Source organism: Myotis yumanensis, unplaced genomic scaffold, assembly GCF_028538775.1.
Source record: "Myotis yumanensis isolate MYYU_CA2020_CCGP unplaced genomic scaffold, mMyoYum1.0.hap1 SCAF_3, whole genome shotgun sequence".
NCBI classification, from domain to species: domain Eukaryota; kingdom Metazoa; phylum Chordata; class Mammalia; order Chiroptera; family Vespertilionidae; genus Myotis; species Myotis yumanensis.
Genome location: NW_027223754.1, coordinates 212346289 through 212363384, shown reverse-complemented (window position 1 = coordinate 212363384; position 17096 = coordinate 212346289). Strand labels below are relative to the sequence as shown.

The following is a 17096-nucleotide window of genomic DNA, read 5'->3' as shown; positions in this document are numbered from 1 at the left end:
TCATGCCAGCGCTGTGCTCAGGCTCCGCCCAGATCACAGTCCCCGGCAGCCCTCACGGTCCCATTCTCAGGTGGAGACACCGGGGCACAGGTGCCTGCATCCAGCTCCGAGGCTTGCACGCCCCTGGGGACGGGGTGCTCACCACCACCCCTCAAGTTCTTCCTGTGATCCAGCCTCCCGCTCACCTGTCCAAGGGGAGGGGAGAAGGGACGTTCTGGGGCCACCTGGCGATTGGACTCCTCTGGCCTGGAGCCCCATCTCTTCCTAGTCCCCCACAATCCTTCTTGCTGGGAGGCCACTTTAATAATAATAACACAGCCCGGCCAGCGTGGCTCAGGGGTTCAGCGTCAACCTATGAACCAGGAGGTCACAGTTTGATTCCCAGTCAGGGCACATGCCCGGATTGCAGATCCTCAGTGCGGGGCATGCAGGAGGCAGCCAATCCATGATTCTCTCTCATCATTGATGTTTCTATCTCTCTCTCCCTCTCCCTTCCTCTCCGAAATCAATAAAAAAAATAAAGTAATAATAACAACAGCACAGTAACAAAGCAGCTAACACACGTGCAGTGTTTGCAGGAGGCAGGCCCTGTTTTACGCACCCGCTTGCCATTCTGTACAGAAGCCACTGTGGTGACGCCCTGTTACCGCCGAGGACACTGGGACCCAGAGGCCATGCAGCTTCTCAGGTGTGGGAATGGGGAGTCTGTGGGCACATGTGGCCATGAGGCCCAGGGCCTTCTGGTCACCGAGGGGACCTCTGACACCGGGGACAGTGTCCCCACAGCTCCGGGGCCATCAGCTAGCGGCACCCCGGTTCCAACGCCGTCCTCTGCACAGCAGATTCCCCTCGGATCCTGTTGCAGGACAGCCGCTTACTAAGAAGGGCCAGAGGCTCCATGCAGGGCTGTGTGATGCTGGGAACCTCTGTCCCGCAAGAATGTATGGAGTCGAGAAGGTCCTGCTCTGCTCCCTGGAGTCTGGGGTACAGGGGCTCAGGTCCCAAACTTGGTCCTAACCAACCCCGCGTGTGTGACTTGGGCAGAGGACTTCCAGGCCGCAGCCCCTCCGGCCCCACCAGCCTGTGAGGGCTGGAGCCGCTATTTTCTGTGCACCTACTATGTGCTGGGTGCCAGGAGCAGACTTCTGCCATCCTGATCGATACTGCATGAGTGGGGGCCGTGCCCACGTCATGAAGAGGAAGCTGAGACCCAGCCCTCTAGTCACTGACTCCAGCCCCCGCTCTGGGCTGGGGTCTGGGGTGAAGCCGCCCCGCTCCACACCCACAGCTACTCTTGTACCCCAGGCTCTGTGGTGCGTCCCTCCCGGGCTCCTGTGTGACCCGGGGGTGCATGGAAGGACACAGGGTTGTTTGGAGCCCACATCTGGCTCCGCCTCCCCGCAGGACTGGGCCCGGGCGGGTGAAGGAGAGCGCACCCGTGTGCTGAGAGGGATGTTTACTTTGCCTCTTGGAGCATTTGCCGAGCTTCCACCTACGGCGCAGGGTTGATTCGCTCACCAGCACGCCAGGTGCGTTAGCCCGGCCTTCCTTCTGGCCGCCCCAGTGTTGTGTGTATGCAGACAACATCTGGGCTGTGCAATCCAGCTGTAGGGACTGCAGAAGCCACAGGCTGCCAGGAGGAGAGACAGCAGCTGCCCCGGAGTTCCCCTTTGTTGGGGCACAGCCCTGCTCGAGTGCCTCCCCCCCTCCCCCATCACTCCTGGGGTCTCTTCTCTGGCCAGGGCCAGTGTCTGTTACTAGAAACATAGACTATAGAGTTGGATCTATGCTTGAATCGTGGCCCCACGTGACTTTTGGCAAGGGGCTTCATTTCTCCGAGCCTCAGCTTACTCATCTGTAAAATGGGGCAGTAACAAGAGTTCTGCAGTTGCACCGAGCGTTCAGAGAGAGAGTGCTCTCGACCCTCAGGTGTGCTCATCCTGTTGTATCGCAAACCCGCGAGCTGGACAAGACGCCTGATGAGCCAATTAGTTAGGAGTCATCTTTACTGTGTGCAGGTTCGGGGCAGATTACCTCTGTCAAATTCTGAGCAGCACATACACGAAGCCTCTTTGTTTGCAGATATTACGAAGGGCTCTGTGTGAGTTATTGTTACAGACGGTTGTAGCCTTGAATACATAATGAGGCTGGCATAAGAATATGGGAATTGTTATCAGTATTAGTCTATTACACTGGATGGCCAGCTTGCAAGGTCAGACAGTTAAGTTTATCTTTTTCTATTATTTGAACTAAAAACAAAGTCATTTTACAGAATAACAGACTGCCTTAAAGTGACAGAGTTTATAATGACAGAGCTTACAGAACAAGGGATTATCTAACAATAGCAGAGAGTTTCAAACAGCAGTTTTCTATACAAGATGGAGGTTACTCTGCTTCAATCCCACCTGAACCTGCCCCCACACCTGTGCTTCCGGAGGGAGCCCATTTTCTTCCCGAGGACACGATGCCCCCCTCCGTGAGGCTGCCACCTTTCGTGCCCTCACAGGCCTCCTCGCCGTTGCACCCGCGCCCACGTGAATGTCTGTGTTTGCCTGCTGCTAAGTCTCAAAGCCAGGGCTGACCATGAGTTCCCGCTTGGCTCTTGTTTGTTGAGATTGTTTTGAATATTATAGATCCCTTTCATTTCCACATCAATAAAAAGCGGCTTATCCATTCACACACACACACACACACACGCACATGCACACACGCACACACACACACATATATACACACACGCCTGCTGGGGTTCAGGCTGGGAGAGCGTTCGATGTGCAGGTCAATCTGTACAGCATTAAAACCGTCACGGTGCGTCTTCTCATCTGTGAGCTTGGGCTCGCTCTCCACTTTTAAAGATCTGATTCGCTTTCTCTCCAGAACGCTCTGGCTGTCCGTGGGGATGATTACCGACCACCACCAGCCGTGTCATGTGTGCACGCTGACAGCTTCATTTCTCCTTTCCCCAGGCCTCATGCAGGCCCTCCTCTTGCCTGTTTGTCCCCCTTAATCTAGAGCGAATGTGGTGGCCGTGGTCACCCCGGTGTGTTCCTGACCTCGGGGAGTGGTTTTCAATCTTCCACTGAGTGTGACCTTTGCCGGAGGCTTTGTAGGCGCCTGTCACCAGGTTACAGAAGTTTCCTCTCTTCCTGGATCACTTACACTTTCAAAACCACAAATGGGCGTCGAATTTGATCAAGGGCTTTCCTCCTGGTGAGATAAACTATGACCGTGTGTGACATTCCTCTCACGTGGTGAACCGCCTGGCTGGACCCTCCACTGTCCGAGCAATCCTGCATCCCGGCGTCAACCCACTCGGTCCCGAGGCACTGTTCTTTGTCTCTTTAGCCAGATTCTATTGTTGCTAATATTTTATTTAAGATTTTTGCATCTTTAATTTTGTCCTTTCACTTCTCTTTTCTTCATTTTTTTAATTGATTTTTTTTTAGAGAGAGAAAGAGAGAGAGAGAGAGAAACATGGATTTGTTGTTCCACTTATTGACGCATTCATTGATGGCTTCTTGTGTGTGCCCTGACTGGAGGTCGAACCCACGACGTTGGCGTATCAGACGACGCTATAACCAACTGAGCTACCTGGCCGGGCCTTCACCTCTCTTATGTGTCAGTTATTTATTTCTGCGTAAAACACTGCACCGGAGCACGCGGACCGGGACCGTCTTTCTGCTAATGGGCTCCGCGGGCCCGTCGTTCAGACCAGCACGGCCGGGACCTCTCGGCCGGGCGCTCACCGCCGCTCCCCGGGTCTGGCTCCTCTCCCTGAGGGAGATTTGAGGGGCTGTCATTTTCTCTCGGCTCTTTGGTCTTCCTCGCATGCCCCTAGCCTTCGGGACGGCTTCATCTTTGATGAGTCTGCCTGTCAGTCTCGTGGTTGCCGCACGGAAGGTAACGCAGGTGCTGTCGGATTTTGTCTGGTTTTGCTTCATCAGATTTGGAAACGTCTTAGAAAGTACTCTTTCAAACATTGCTTCCGCCTAGTTCACTTTCTCGTCCCCCTTCTGGGATGCCAATTCTGTATGTGTTGTACCTTTTAACTGACTCCGGTGTCTCATATTATCTTGCCTGTATTTTTCCTTTTGTCACTCTGTGTTTTCATCAAGACATTTCTTACTCACTTATTTTCTAGTTAAATTAACTCACTTTCTGCCTAGTCCAATGCCATCTATTGAATTCTTGTTTTCAGTTCTTGTATTTTTCATCTCTAGCTTTTCCTTTTGCTTCTTCTTCTTTTTTTTTTTTTTGTAAATTCCAACTTTGAGCTGACATTCTTCATCCCGTCACCTCTTTCCTGGAACATACAAATCGCAATCATATATATTCATGTCTGTGCCTGGTAACGCCAGTATTGGTCCCCCCCCCCCCCCCCCCCCCCACCGTGGGATGTTTATTTTACGTTTTCCCTCTTGTTCCAGTTACCGGTGCGTCTGGGGGGTTTTGGTGAGCGGTGAACATGGTGCACAACCTGCAGCGTCTCTGTATAATGTTACAGTCCCCTCCAGGGGGTTACGTTAGCTTCCGAAGGCGTTTCGATGTGGGGAGATGCCCTTTATCCGACCAGGGCCGCCGATGCTGTGTCGGCTTAGTCTTTCCTCTGGGTGCTCGTCCTCAGGTTCACCCTGTTCCTAGGACCCGGCTGCCTGCAGAGGTCCGCCCGAGACTGTGGCCTCCCCTCCTCGGTGCTCTGAACTCAGATGAGTTTTCCCCCACGTCCCATACATCTACTCGATCCCTGATGGCGAACCTTCTGAGCTCGGTGTGTCAGCGTTTTGAAAAACCCTAACTTAACTCTGGTGCCGTGTCACATATAGACATTTTTTGATATTTGCAACCAGAGTAAAACAAAGACTTATATTTTTGATATTTATTTTACATATTTAAATGCCATTTAGCAAAGAAAAGTCAACCAAAAAATGAGTTCGCGTGTCACCTCTAACACGCGTGTCATAGGTTCGCCATCACTGTCCTAGATCCTGCTTAGGTTTTCAGCCTCTTAGCAGCCACTTTCTACTTAGGATTTGGCAAGTTTCACAAAGGGGAGATGGAGGAAGAATTGGACTCACTCCCCTGTGCTCTTTGGGTTTTTTTGTGGGCTTTTTGGTGAATCCTCAGCCCAGGATATTTTTGTCATTGATTATCAGTGGGAGGGAGGGAGGGGGGAGAGAGAGAGAGAGGGAGAGAGAGAGAGAGAGAGAGAGAGAGAGAGAATGAAGAGGGAAGAGAGACACATCGACTGGCTGCTTCCTGCGCATGTCCTGACCGGGGCCGGATCCAATCTGCAACCAGGAACCGAACACAAGACCCTTTGGTGCCCGGGCTAATGCTCTAACCACCGGGCAGCACCAGCCAGGGCCTCTGCTTTTTTCCTCCTGGAATTTAGCTCTCGAGTCCTGTGTGCCCGATAGCCCTGAGCTCTGAGCGGCGTCTCCCAGCCCCATGCGGTTTCTGAGCTCCGAGGAGCTGCCGCTTCCTACTTGCTTTCTGCTCGGCTCCCAGCCTCTCCCAGCTCTCGGGGCGGCTGCTGCACATGGACGGCCGTCTCCGTCTCCGGGGGACAGCGGGGCAGGCTACCAGCCTCTTCGGCCGAGTCCCCCTTCTCTGGGGAGCTTGGGCCCTGCAGTCCCGGCTGCCTCCGTAGTGCTCCCTCACCTCAAACACATCTTCCCGGCATCTCCTCCGCCTTCCCTCCTGGCCAGGGGCTCAGGAAATGGCAGCGGGAGATAAGTGGCTGTGCCTGGCTGGTGGCGGCTTGTGGCTGGGGTGGTGGCGGCGGGGACGGCTGCAGTAGATGGATGGAGAGCCACGTGGTCCTGGTGATTTATTAGATGGGCGCGCGGGAGCCAGTGATGAATGCACTGTCCCTCTGAGGTGTCGGCACGCACTCCCCAACACCGGGCGGGTGTCAGCTCCCGCAGCCTCTCCCTGGGGCCCGGACCTCCTTCTTGTGCTCCCCTCAGAGCCCGGCCACTCTGGGGGCATCGTGTGTGTCCTGCCCCCCCTCCCCCGCAGCAGGGGCTCCATGCTCCCAGCGTCGTCCAACACTGAGATGGTCACAGGCCATCGAGGGGAGGAGCTATTCGGGCGCACTTGTCTGGCGCTGAGCTGTGGGGAGACCTGTGCCCACAGGGCTTGAGTGGGTGCTCCCCAGGCCCCAGTGCATCTGCTCCCCCACCGCTGGCATGCCAGGACTGGCTCTAACCCAGGGGTGGGCAAACCTTTTGACTCGAGGGCCACAATGGGTTCTTAACCTGGACCGGAGGGCCGGAACCAAAGCATGGATGGAGTGTTTGTGTGAACTAATATAAATTCAAAGTAAACATCATTAAATAAAAGGGTACGTTCTTTTTTTTTTTTTTTTAGTTTTATTCATTTCAAACGGGCCGGATCCGGCCCGAGGGCAGTAGTTTGCCCACAGCTGCTCTAACCCGTCGCTGGGTGAGGCTCGAAGTTGTCTGCCCCTGGGCTCCTGGCTGCCTGGCCCTTACCACCCCTCCCCTTCTGGGGGCGGGGGCATCCCAGCAGGAGGGGGAGGTGAGAGGGAGCACCTCTGTCAGGACGCCTGTCCTCCCCGCTCCTTCCCGGGCAGGATTTAGGCAAACAAGGCACCTTCTTGCTGCCTGGAGACTCTCACCCAGACCCTGTACCCCCTGCTCTGTTCCCCAGAAGAGCCGCCTGGCAAGCCGCCCCTGTGACCCCCACGCCAGGCTTTCTCTGTGCCCTGCAGGGCGGGGCCCCCTGTGACCCCACACCAGGCTTTCTCGTGCCCTGCAGGGCGGGCTGCAGGGCGGAGGGCTCCCGGGAGGGCTGGCCTCGGGCTCAGTGTGGGGGACACGCTGTCTGGGTTCAGGTGATTCTCTGGGACAGCGAGTCCCACCTACATGGCTCTTTATCACAGCAGCTGCAGGTGTCGCCTTGGGCTGGAGCCGGAGCTGGAGCCGTCAGGGCCCGGGGCCAGCACAGCAAGTGAACTCGAACAGGGACTCAAAACCACACGGACTTACAGCTCACAGTTCGGAGGCCAGAGGTCCAAGGTTAAGGTGTCGTCAGGGCTGCACGCCTGAGGGCTCCGGGGAGGGTCCCTCCTGCTTCCTCTGGCTCCGGGGGCCTCCTCCTTGAAGCCCTCACCTCTGCCTCGTTGGGCCGGGGTCTCCCTGTGAGGGCACGGGCGTCTCTCCATGACGAGGACTCTGCTGAACGTGCCTGTGGGGCTGGCAGGAAGTGCCAGGGGACGCTGGCATCATGGCGGCAGAGCCCGTCCCAACTCTGCTGTGTGACCTCGGGAGCCCTTAGCCCAGCCGTGGGCAAACTACGGCCCACGGGCCGGATCCGGCCCGTTTGAAATGAATAAAACTAAAAAAAAAAAAGACCGTACCCTTTTATGTAATGATGTTTACTTTGAATTTATATTAGTTCACACAAACACTCCATCCATGCTTTGGTTCCGGCCTCCGGTCCAGGTTAAGAACCCATTGTGGCCCTCGAGTCAAAAAGTTTGCCCACCCCTGGGTTAGCCTCTCTGTGCCTCAGTGGCCGCATCTGGAAAGTGGGACTGATGACAGGCTCCGCCCAGCGGGCCCCGTGTGGATAGGCGAGCAGCTAGCTGAGCCCTGGGCGGGCCCCGCACACCGGACGCTGGAGGGTCGCTGTATCGCTGCTCTTCCGAAAGCACCGTCCGTCTGTCCGTCTGTTCCTGTAGCGTTGCCTTCAGTTTGGCGGGAGCCCTGGGAGTCGCTGGGCCACAAGCTGATTTGGACCAGCATCTGCCCCTGAGAGTCCCCAGGACACGGCGCCGACTGAGATGCAGGGAGCAGGGTTTGGGGGACGCTGGGGCTGGAGGGGACCCGGATGAGGGTCCGCCTCTCCCCTGAGCATCAGCGAGGGCCTCCCTGGGGTCCGAGCTGCCCAAGCAGCCCCGTGTGACCCTGCGCAGGTCTCTATCCGCTCCCCCCCCGCCCCCCCCCCCCCGCCAAAGCCTCTGCTTCTGTGTGTGTGTGTCGGGGGGGGAGGGGCGGGGGGGGGGAGTAACGCATCCCTTACGTGCCGCTCCCACACCGAGGCCACGGGGCGTGGGGACAGGCAGGAATGAAGTGCTGGGGGCCTTGCAGGGGTGTCGGGGAGGCTTGAGGAGACGAGGCCCCGAGGTCCCTCTGCAAGTCTGCGACCCGCTGGGAAGGCCGGCCAAGCCCGGAGCCCTGCAGACACCCGCCTGCCAAGGCCTGGGGGCACCTGGCGGCGGCTAACGGGTGGGGGTGCAGCTCGAGGCAGGAGCACTGCTCTGCATCACTTCGTTTCCGCCAGAGCATCTCTTAGGGCCAACCCGGAGCACAGAGCAGCGGGGAGCTGATCCGTGAGGCGCCCCTCAGGCGGCTCGGGCGCCCACCCACAGGGACCAGGGTCGCAGTCTGGGAGGTGCGTGTAAGCGAGTGTCTGTGTGTGTGCGCGCGCACGTGGGTGTGTTTCAGTCGATAGGGGCTGAACTGACCCACAGGCTAAGGAACAAAAGTGCAGATTGGAAACAAAGCCCGGCTTCCGCGAGTATTGAGACGCCGGGAGAAGATGTCTTTATTCCAGAAGCTTCTGCAGCTCCCCACAGACAAAGGCCCCCCTCAGACGCGCCCTGACTCAGGTTCACGGGCCTCCTCGCAGTAGCGCAGCTCCAGGGACCGGGCCTGGCGAGGAGGGCGAAGCCGCCACTCATCGCAGGTGGGAGCAGGGCGGGGCAGGTGGTCGCTGGGCCAGGAGGTGCTGTGACAGGTGCCTGAAACCCCCTGGGCCCAGCAGGAGCCTTCCCTGCTCCCCACACCCCTCCCTGCTGGGCACCCCTCACCCTTGGAGAACAGCCTTTCCTAGGACTTCCACCCGGACTCCCCTGGGTTGGGAGCGGGGCGGCTTCATCCCTCTCACTCCCGCCCCTCCCCCCATTCCCTCATCCCCTGATACGCCCCCTCCCCCTCCCCCTCCCCCGCAGGCACCGCAGGTATTTCCCAGGCTCTTTGGGGCAACATGCAGTCCAGGTGAGTCTCACAGACTCAGACTCGCGTGGAATCTAAAGCTCCCGCCTGACCCCACTGAGCCCAGCTGTGGTCTGGGAGCCGGGGTGTGGTCAGTTCTCCCTGTCCCCTCCCTCCACCTCCTCCCTTGCTGGGCGTGGGCTTAGCTGTGACCTTGGGGAGGCCTTGGGGGGGGGGGGGGTGGTGCTGGTGCAGGGATTGATTCCCTGTGGGAAGTTCTGCTGCCTTGGGGGTGACACAGGCCCTGGCCTGCCCAGTCCTCCCTCCTCCGGCCACGGCCACCCCTAGCAGAATGCGGGCTGTGGGTGGTCCCACCCCTCTGATCACGAACAAGGTCAGGACTGGGGGTCATCTGCTTGTGAGGAGGCCAGGGTGGCATCTGGGGGACCCCTGGGCGGGGCGGGGCCCAACAGGGGCACGGCTATTCTGAGAACTGACAGACATGGAGGACGGGCTGAAAGCAGGTGGCTCCTCTTTGGGGAGACCAGGCTGGGAAGGCCCGCGGCTGCCCCAGTCACACAGGCAGCCAGGGTGGGCCAGGGCCTTGCTACAGCAGCCAGGAACGTCCCGGTCCCCAGCGCCTCCTCAGGGGCCAGGACACGGCCAATGGCTCCACATCCGGCTGCAGGCGGCAGCCAGGGGCTCAGTCCTGGAATGAGCCCGAGGGTACAGAACGACACCCATTTATCTTGGCACCCGCGTGTGGGCGCCTGCCAGGCACACGCGCTGTTCAGGAATCGTTGGACGAGGCGTGAATGACAAGGCACAGCCCGCTTTAGAGAAACACACACCAGAAGAAGGCAGCTCGCCACATGTCTGCCACCCGACGCCCAGCCAGGGCCAGGCCGCGTCTCCTGCCGGTGACGGCCGCGGGGAGCCAATCTTTGCCACGTCTCTTTGCGGCCCGTGCTAATTCCGAAGCCCCCAGCTGTCATGGAAATGGGCCATGAGGGAGATTGGGGGGGGTTCCACGGGGGGCAAATCTGGCCCCCACATGCCCCGGCCAGCTCCGCCAGTGCCCCCCGCCCACCACCACCCACCCAGCAACACCCTGCGACCCACCCTGGTGGGATGAAAAGCCCTCCCCGCCCGCCGGCCCTGAATTCCTCGCCCCCTGTGGTCCCAGCGGCTGCCAGCCTAACAGGACGGCCTGGCCAGGGAGCCGCAGCAGCAGAGGGCATGTGTCCTGGTCCCAGTTGGAATTTCCCCCCAAATTCCACTTCCATGGTGGCCGCTGAGAGAGGGATTCCACAGCCCAGGCCACAGGGTCCCGGGGACTGGGCCCCATTCATGTTCAGAGGCTGCTTCTGTGCTACTTCACCCGCCCAGAGGTCCCATTTAACAGATGGGGAAACTGAGTCAGGGGTCAACTCATGGCTGGAGGAGCCTCAGCCAGGGAAGGGCAGTGCAGGGATTTGTACCCACATCTGGGGGGGCGGGGGCGAGAGAAAGGATGGGGAGTCCCCAAGTTCCTTATGCCCAACCCTTTGTATCTAAGTCCTTGGCCCTTTAAGAATTCTATTGGGTCAGATCAGCAAGAATTGTCCTCCTCTTCTTGATGTCCAATCAGGTTCCTTCGGGTAATTTTCCCTCCACCGCCCCCTCACCCGTTCCCTGGCGCGAAATCCCCCGCTGTCTCTGCTGGATCGGGGACTGGGTTCAACCTCGTGCCCCTGTAGCAACGGTCTTGAATGAAGTCCTTGCTGTGTTTAGCAAGAATCCGGCGCAATTTTCTAACACATGCTCCTTCGCCCCGCCAGCCGCCCGCCCCCCCAAACGGCTCACCTGGAACTCTTACTCGGACTCCCCTCCCTGGTGGGCGCTCGCAGCTCCCGCACCTCAGTTCACATCTGTAAAATGGGCGCAGAGGAGCGGAGGAGCCGAGCGCCACACGGAGGCAGCTTGCGCGGAGCAGGTGCTCAGCACATGTGCGCGTTTCTTCTCTGGGTCTCACAAGCCGCCCGAGATCTGCCAGCACAGAAAGAACCCATGTTGCTGGGAGCGGCTGTCCTCCCGCCAGGAGAACGCAGTCCCAGGTGGCTAGCGAGCGGCCCCGCTCAGAAATGCGGCATCTGCCAGCTCCCGCTCCTCCATTTGTCTCTCTATTTTGGTGCTCGAAGGGACAGGCGGGTGGCCAGCCGCGGAGGAGGGGAATGAAAGGGCCCGGAGGCTATTGGGCAGTGCGGGTGCTGTAGCGGTCTGCAACGGACTGGCTCCAGCTTTCTTTCCTCCTCAGCTGGAGCTGCCGGGCGGGGAGTGGGAAATGTCTTAGACGCTCTGTAGCACTTTCTTCCCCGACCCCCAGGCACGCGGCTCTCAGAACCGGCGGGGATGCCTGGGAGCCCACCCGGGCAAGCAACTCAGCCGTGGTTGGCTTCCAGGGTCGGGCCTGGGGCCGGTCCGTGAGACCTGGCAAGGGTGGCAATTCCAGCTCCTGGGAGCCGGGCCCTGGAGGCCTGTGTTTCCTGCAGGGAGACAGACCCAGAGGAGGGGACAGCCGGCCCAGGTCACAGGCAAATGGGTGTGGGAGCCGGGAGGCTGGAGGGACCCCTCCCGTCCTTCTATGCTGTTCCCAGAGCTGCCTGATGGCGAGGCGATCCCTGCACCCGCCCCAGCCCCGGCTGCACCACGTGCCGTCTCGGGCGCCCGCAGCCACCAGGCTCTGTCATCAGAGCCCTGATCAGGCTTCGTGCAGTCACCGATGTCAGTCCCTCCGCGGGGGCAGGTGCGTCTGAGCCGGCAAAGAGGCAGCAACAAGTCGGAACGAATGTGAGTCGTGCCGCCTCCTACAGGCAGCCCGCTCCTGCACACGGGGGTGGGGTGGCAGCCGAGACCTGACCGAGAGGCTGTCATCTTCGGTGGCTCAGACCTGGCAGCGGACAGCCCATTACAATAATTCTGTTAAACCGGCAACATCGCCGCCGCCGCCAGCCCCAGTCTTACTATGAGCCAGGTGCCTTTCCTCCGTGTTTCACTGAAGGCGCGGACAGTCGTGGGAGGTGGGTATTATTATCCTAATTTTTCAAACAAGAAATCGGAGACTCAGGGAACTGATTCCTCTGAGAAACGGGGGCGTCACTCTAAAACAGATAGTTCTAACCAGGGCGGGGCTGGGAGCACGGGGGGGAGGGGCTGGGGTGGCACTACTGTCCTAGGGCAGCTAGAAGCAGGTGGCGTAACACCATAGACGTGCGTCCTCTCTCAGTCGGGGGCCAGGGGTCAGGGTGTCCCGGGGCTGGTGCCTCCTGCGGCCGTGAGGACATGCTGCCCCGGCCTCTCGCAGCCCCTGGGGTTTGCTGGTGACTGTGCTGCTCCCTGGCTTGTGGATGCGTCATCCGACCTCCGCCCCCATCTCCCAGGCTTCGCCCGTCTGCCAGTCCGGTCCAAAGCTCCCCTTTCACGAGGACGTCGGCCACGTTGGGTCAGGACACACTTTAGCATGACCTCAGCGACATCATATCTGTGACAATCCCATGTGGGGTTGGGACTTCAACACACGCATTTGAGGTTCATGATATAACCCAGGATAGCCACCCAGGCTGCCCAGGGGGCTGCAGGTGAGCCGGGCCAGCACGGAGTCAGTGAGGCGGGCTGAGCACCAGGTGGGCCTGGGACAGGCACTGGCAGCAGGGACCGCGGGATATGGGCACCACATGTGTCTGCGAAACCAGCTACTTCTCAGCGGGGTGCTGCCCTGCTTCCCCGTCAGGACAAATGCTTCCACCCCCTCCCCACCCCTCAAACCATAGGCCAGGGTGGCTCTTGGCCCTCCTTCAGCCCCCAGACCTGCCCCCTGCCCCTGAAGGACCCCTGACATCCATTCACCATTCATACATAAGCAGGTGCGTATGTAACATTGCTAATGGCAGGGGATGGCTCAGGGGGAAAGCTGGGCACGCAGGTGCAAGTGTCAGGGGGTGCGGGTGCTTCAGAGAGGCCTTCCTTCTACAAAGACCACATGTCCACCGAGGCGGCAGGAAGAAGGAGGTCGCACAGAGGTCTCTGGAGACAGCAGAGCCATCTGGGAGGCAGGAGCAGCCAGTGCAAAGGCCCTGAGGTCAGCGTGTGCTTGACATGGCCGGGAAGCAGCGAGGAGGACAGCACAGATGGAGTGGAGAGGAGGCGCAGGTGGGAAGGACGCAGGAAAGGAGGCCTCGGAGGTGGGGGGGGTGCCTCGTGTGCCCCATCCCAGGACCCCCTCTCTGACCCCGGCTTGTGCCCCTCGACCTCCCCATCTGCTGGCAGGAGAAGCCTCACCCTCGGCATCCCAAAGGCTCACGTGCAGGCCCCGGGCTGGTCCTCGCTGCACAAGCAGCCTGGCTCCCAAGCTGGCGAGAACAAGCAGCCCACGATTTTCATGATTGAAATCGCTTTATAGAACAATGTCAGGAAGCCCCGGGGAGGAGCTGGGAAGAAAGCCCCCAGAAAGAATAAAACCAAAACAGCGGACTCACTCTGAATAGAAACCCCATTTGCAAAAACCACAAAAGCGATCACAATATTTCCCAACCTTCCCGCGGCTTCGGTTTAATTGCCACAGAGCACCACGCTCTTCCTGATGCTTTAATCAACCAATTTAGATGTACTGCCGTGCTTGACACACGCTTGATTTCTGATAAATGGAACAGAAATACATTTAAAAAACCCACTTGCACAGTCGGGAGCAGCAGGCGCGGCTCCCTGCCCACACTCTGCCCCGTTTCTGCAGAGTCCCAGTTCCTTCCTTCAGCAAACTTTTTGCTGAGGGCCTACTATGCGCGCCGCTCCAGGGGACAGCAGGAAGCAGGCAGGCAGAGTCGCGGCCCTCCTGTTGGAAGGGCATTTGCAACGGGAGCAACAGACAGATGGTCAGGGGGCTGCAGCTAAGGGGGGAACCTAACACAGAACAGCACTGGAAGCAGGATCTTACAGGGGCTGGGGTGGGAGCACTGAGGCGGCTGCCACCTTGCAGAGCTGAAATCCAGGGAAGATTTGAGGTAGGCGAGCAGCTAGGTGCAGGAGTCTTAGGGCCAGAGCCGTGCAGGGAAGGGCAGCTGTGAGCCAAGCTTAGCGATGGGCGAGATGGAGCCGCTGAGGGCTGGAGCACCCAGGGACGCGGTCACTCTGACCTCCAAGGCATCACCTTAGGCTGCTCACTGAGGGTAGGCCTCTTGCCCACTGCTCCCTCCACCCCCACCTACCAGCCCACCCAGCACCCCATCCTTTTGATCAGCATCTGCTCACCTCTCCATCAGGAATCTGCCCACCTGTCTACCCACCAAGACACACATCCAAAATCCCCATCCCCAACCCATGATGCATTTCCCCCCCTCCCAGCAATAGTTATAAGCATTATATGAGTTAATTAATACATATACAATGCTTAGAGCAGTGCTTGGTACCTCAGTAAATATTGGCTATGGGTAAATTATTATTACCGTTGTTACTGTCTCTGCAGACTCACCCACTCATCATTCACCTGTTAACCCATCAGCCAAATATCCATCACCCATTCACGCATCACTCACTCACTCATCTATTCAATAAGCCATCAGTTCATTCATCTCTCCATGAAGCTCTCCATCTACCCAACCATCCATCCATCCACCCACCCACCCACCCATTCATTCATCTATCCATCTATCCATCCATTTATCCATTCATTCATCCACTCATCCACTCATCCATCCATCCATCCATCCATCCATCCATCCATCCACCCACCCACTCATCCATCCATCCACTCATCCATCCACTCATCCACTCACTTATCCACCCACCCACCCACCCATTCATCCATCCATCCATTCATTTATCCACCCATAGTCCATCCGTCTATCTGTCCACCCACCTACCTATATCTACCCATCTATTCACCCATCCTTTCATGCATTTACCCACCGTCTTTTGCTCATTTCCCATTTCTCCATGCATCCATCCACCAGTACCCATCTACCCGACTGTCCTGGCCTCTGCTCATCTCCCAGGAGGCAAAGACATGGGAACTTGAATCTGACAGAGGACTGTGAGTGTCGTTGGGAAGGACAGGCCCACACAGAAGAACTACCTGTCAGAACGAGGGGCCTCTGCTCTAAAAGCCAGCGGGAAGCAGAAAAGGCAAATCTGATCAGACTAATCAGGGGAGACTTCCTGGAAGAGGAGAGCTGTCTGAAACCGTGATTCCCAGGGACCCCAGCCCCAGTGTCCCGCCAGCTGGCACAAACCAGGCTCCAGCACCGCTCCATCCACCACTGCCCCTCTGGTTGCCTCAGTTACCTCTGCAAAAATTACCTTGTTATTTTTTTCTCGTGACAAAACCCAGCTGTGAGACAGCACGCGTGTGCCTGGTTTTATAGTGACAATAATAACGCAGCACTCCAAGCTGAAGCCTCAAGTCTACCTGTGGGCCCAGGGGAGGGGGGATGAGGAGGGGGGAGGGGCCGGGAGTGGAGCAGTGGGTCCTAATTACACCGTGGACTTCACACGTCGTTACCGGCGGTGAGGAGAGAGGCTGATTTGGGGTGTGGGGAGAATTAATTAAAGTTGGGGATGCGCTCACAGAGCTGAGGATAAAAGGTGCAAGGCAGGAGGCAAATGTGCTTATTAATAAAACATCGGTGCCACGCTGCAGGCCCGGGGGGAGCTGGGAGGGGCGCCCGCTGAGCCCAGGCCCGCCAGACCCACTTATACACAACTTCTCACCCAGGCCTGCTCCGGCTGGGGGTCCAAGCCGGGTCGGACCTAGGACAGGTTCGGGAAGCTCCTGGTGGAGACGGAAGCACAGACAGTGCCACCCCGTGTGCCCAGGCCTGTGACGGGCGGGGAGCCCAGAGGAGACAGCGATCGGCCTGAGCTCAGAGCGGCCTCCAGGAGGAAGGGACTGGCCTGGGTCCTCACTGATGGACAGGAGCCAGAGAGACGGTCCAGGACGAGAACGTGGAGAGGGCGGGGCGTGGTGCCATGCAAGGATGGCATGCTGGGGAAGACAAGAGACTGAGCAAGCCCACAGTGGCCTGTGGCAGGGAGGGGCTGGGAGCAGGGGAACCCAGACTATCCTGGAGGCAGTAGGGAGCCATAGCAGGGTTTGGAGCAGGAGAGTGGGGCTGTCGGATTTGGGTTTCACGCAGAGTCCTTGGTTCCCGTTGGGAGAATGGCCCAGTGGGCCGGAGAATGGAGTCAGGAAGCTGGCGGCTACTGCACACGTCCAGGCACACGTCCAGGCAGGAGACAGCGAGGCGCGGCAGACAGTGAGGCTAGGAGGAGTGACTGCGGGGCTGAGCCGGCGACTATAAAGATGGTGGTCAAGGGCAGAGCTTCCACACACAGTGGTCCCCCTGTGTCCATGGCACGGACCCCGCCTGCGCTGACACCTGCTCCAGGTCCTGGGGCAGCTGTGGACAAGGGCGTTCATGGGCGTCGGCCCTGTGGACTGTACCCCTGGGAGGCACCCGCAGCCCGCCACACCCTCCTCCTGCCCGGGTGCTGATGTGGACTCCCTTCCTCCTTCTCCCTTTATGTGCATGTCCCCAAGCTGGCTCAGGTGTCCCCAAGGAACCGGTCAGCCTGGGGAGCCCTGAACAGCGCCTGCGGGGTGTCCCAGCCCAGGCCACAGGCACCCCCTCACCCTCCTCATCCCAGCAGCGCCCATCTGGCCCTGAGCGGCCCTCGGCGGTTCTGACTCACCTCAGATGTTGGCCAGCGAGCAGGCTGTGGCCGGCAGGCGGCCAGACAGGCGGGGCTACCTGGCCAGGGCCCTGGGCGCCGCCCTGCTGCCCAGGCCAGGCTGGCTTCCCACAGCCAGGAGCCTCATCCGCACGGAATCCAGGCAGATGCTGGACCCCACCACCAAAGGCCGCCCTTGCCCTGGGCTCCGTGGAAACAGGAGATTTTGCAATAATAAAGGTTGCTTCGGGAGGCCAAGCCAAACAATTTACAACATTCAGAGAGGCCGCTCAGCAAAATCAAAGAAGCCTGGAATTCCAACCCCAGCCACGGGCCTGAGCTGTCGAACCCAGACAACCTGCCTCCCAGTGCCTGGCTGAACCCGCAAGAAGTCAGCGCCTCATACGGCCTGAGCCGGGGAACCAAGGCCCG

General features: G+C 58.9%; 1 protein-coding gene across 1 annotated transcript in view; it reads left to right on the top strand.

Moving 5' to 3' along the window:
* SHISAL1 (shisa like 1) overlaps window positions 1–17096 on the top strand; it is an 89266-nt gene that overhangs the window by 14966 nt on the left and 57204 nt on the right. The window lies entirely within an intron of this gene.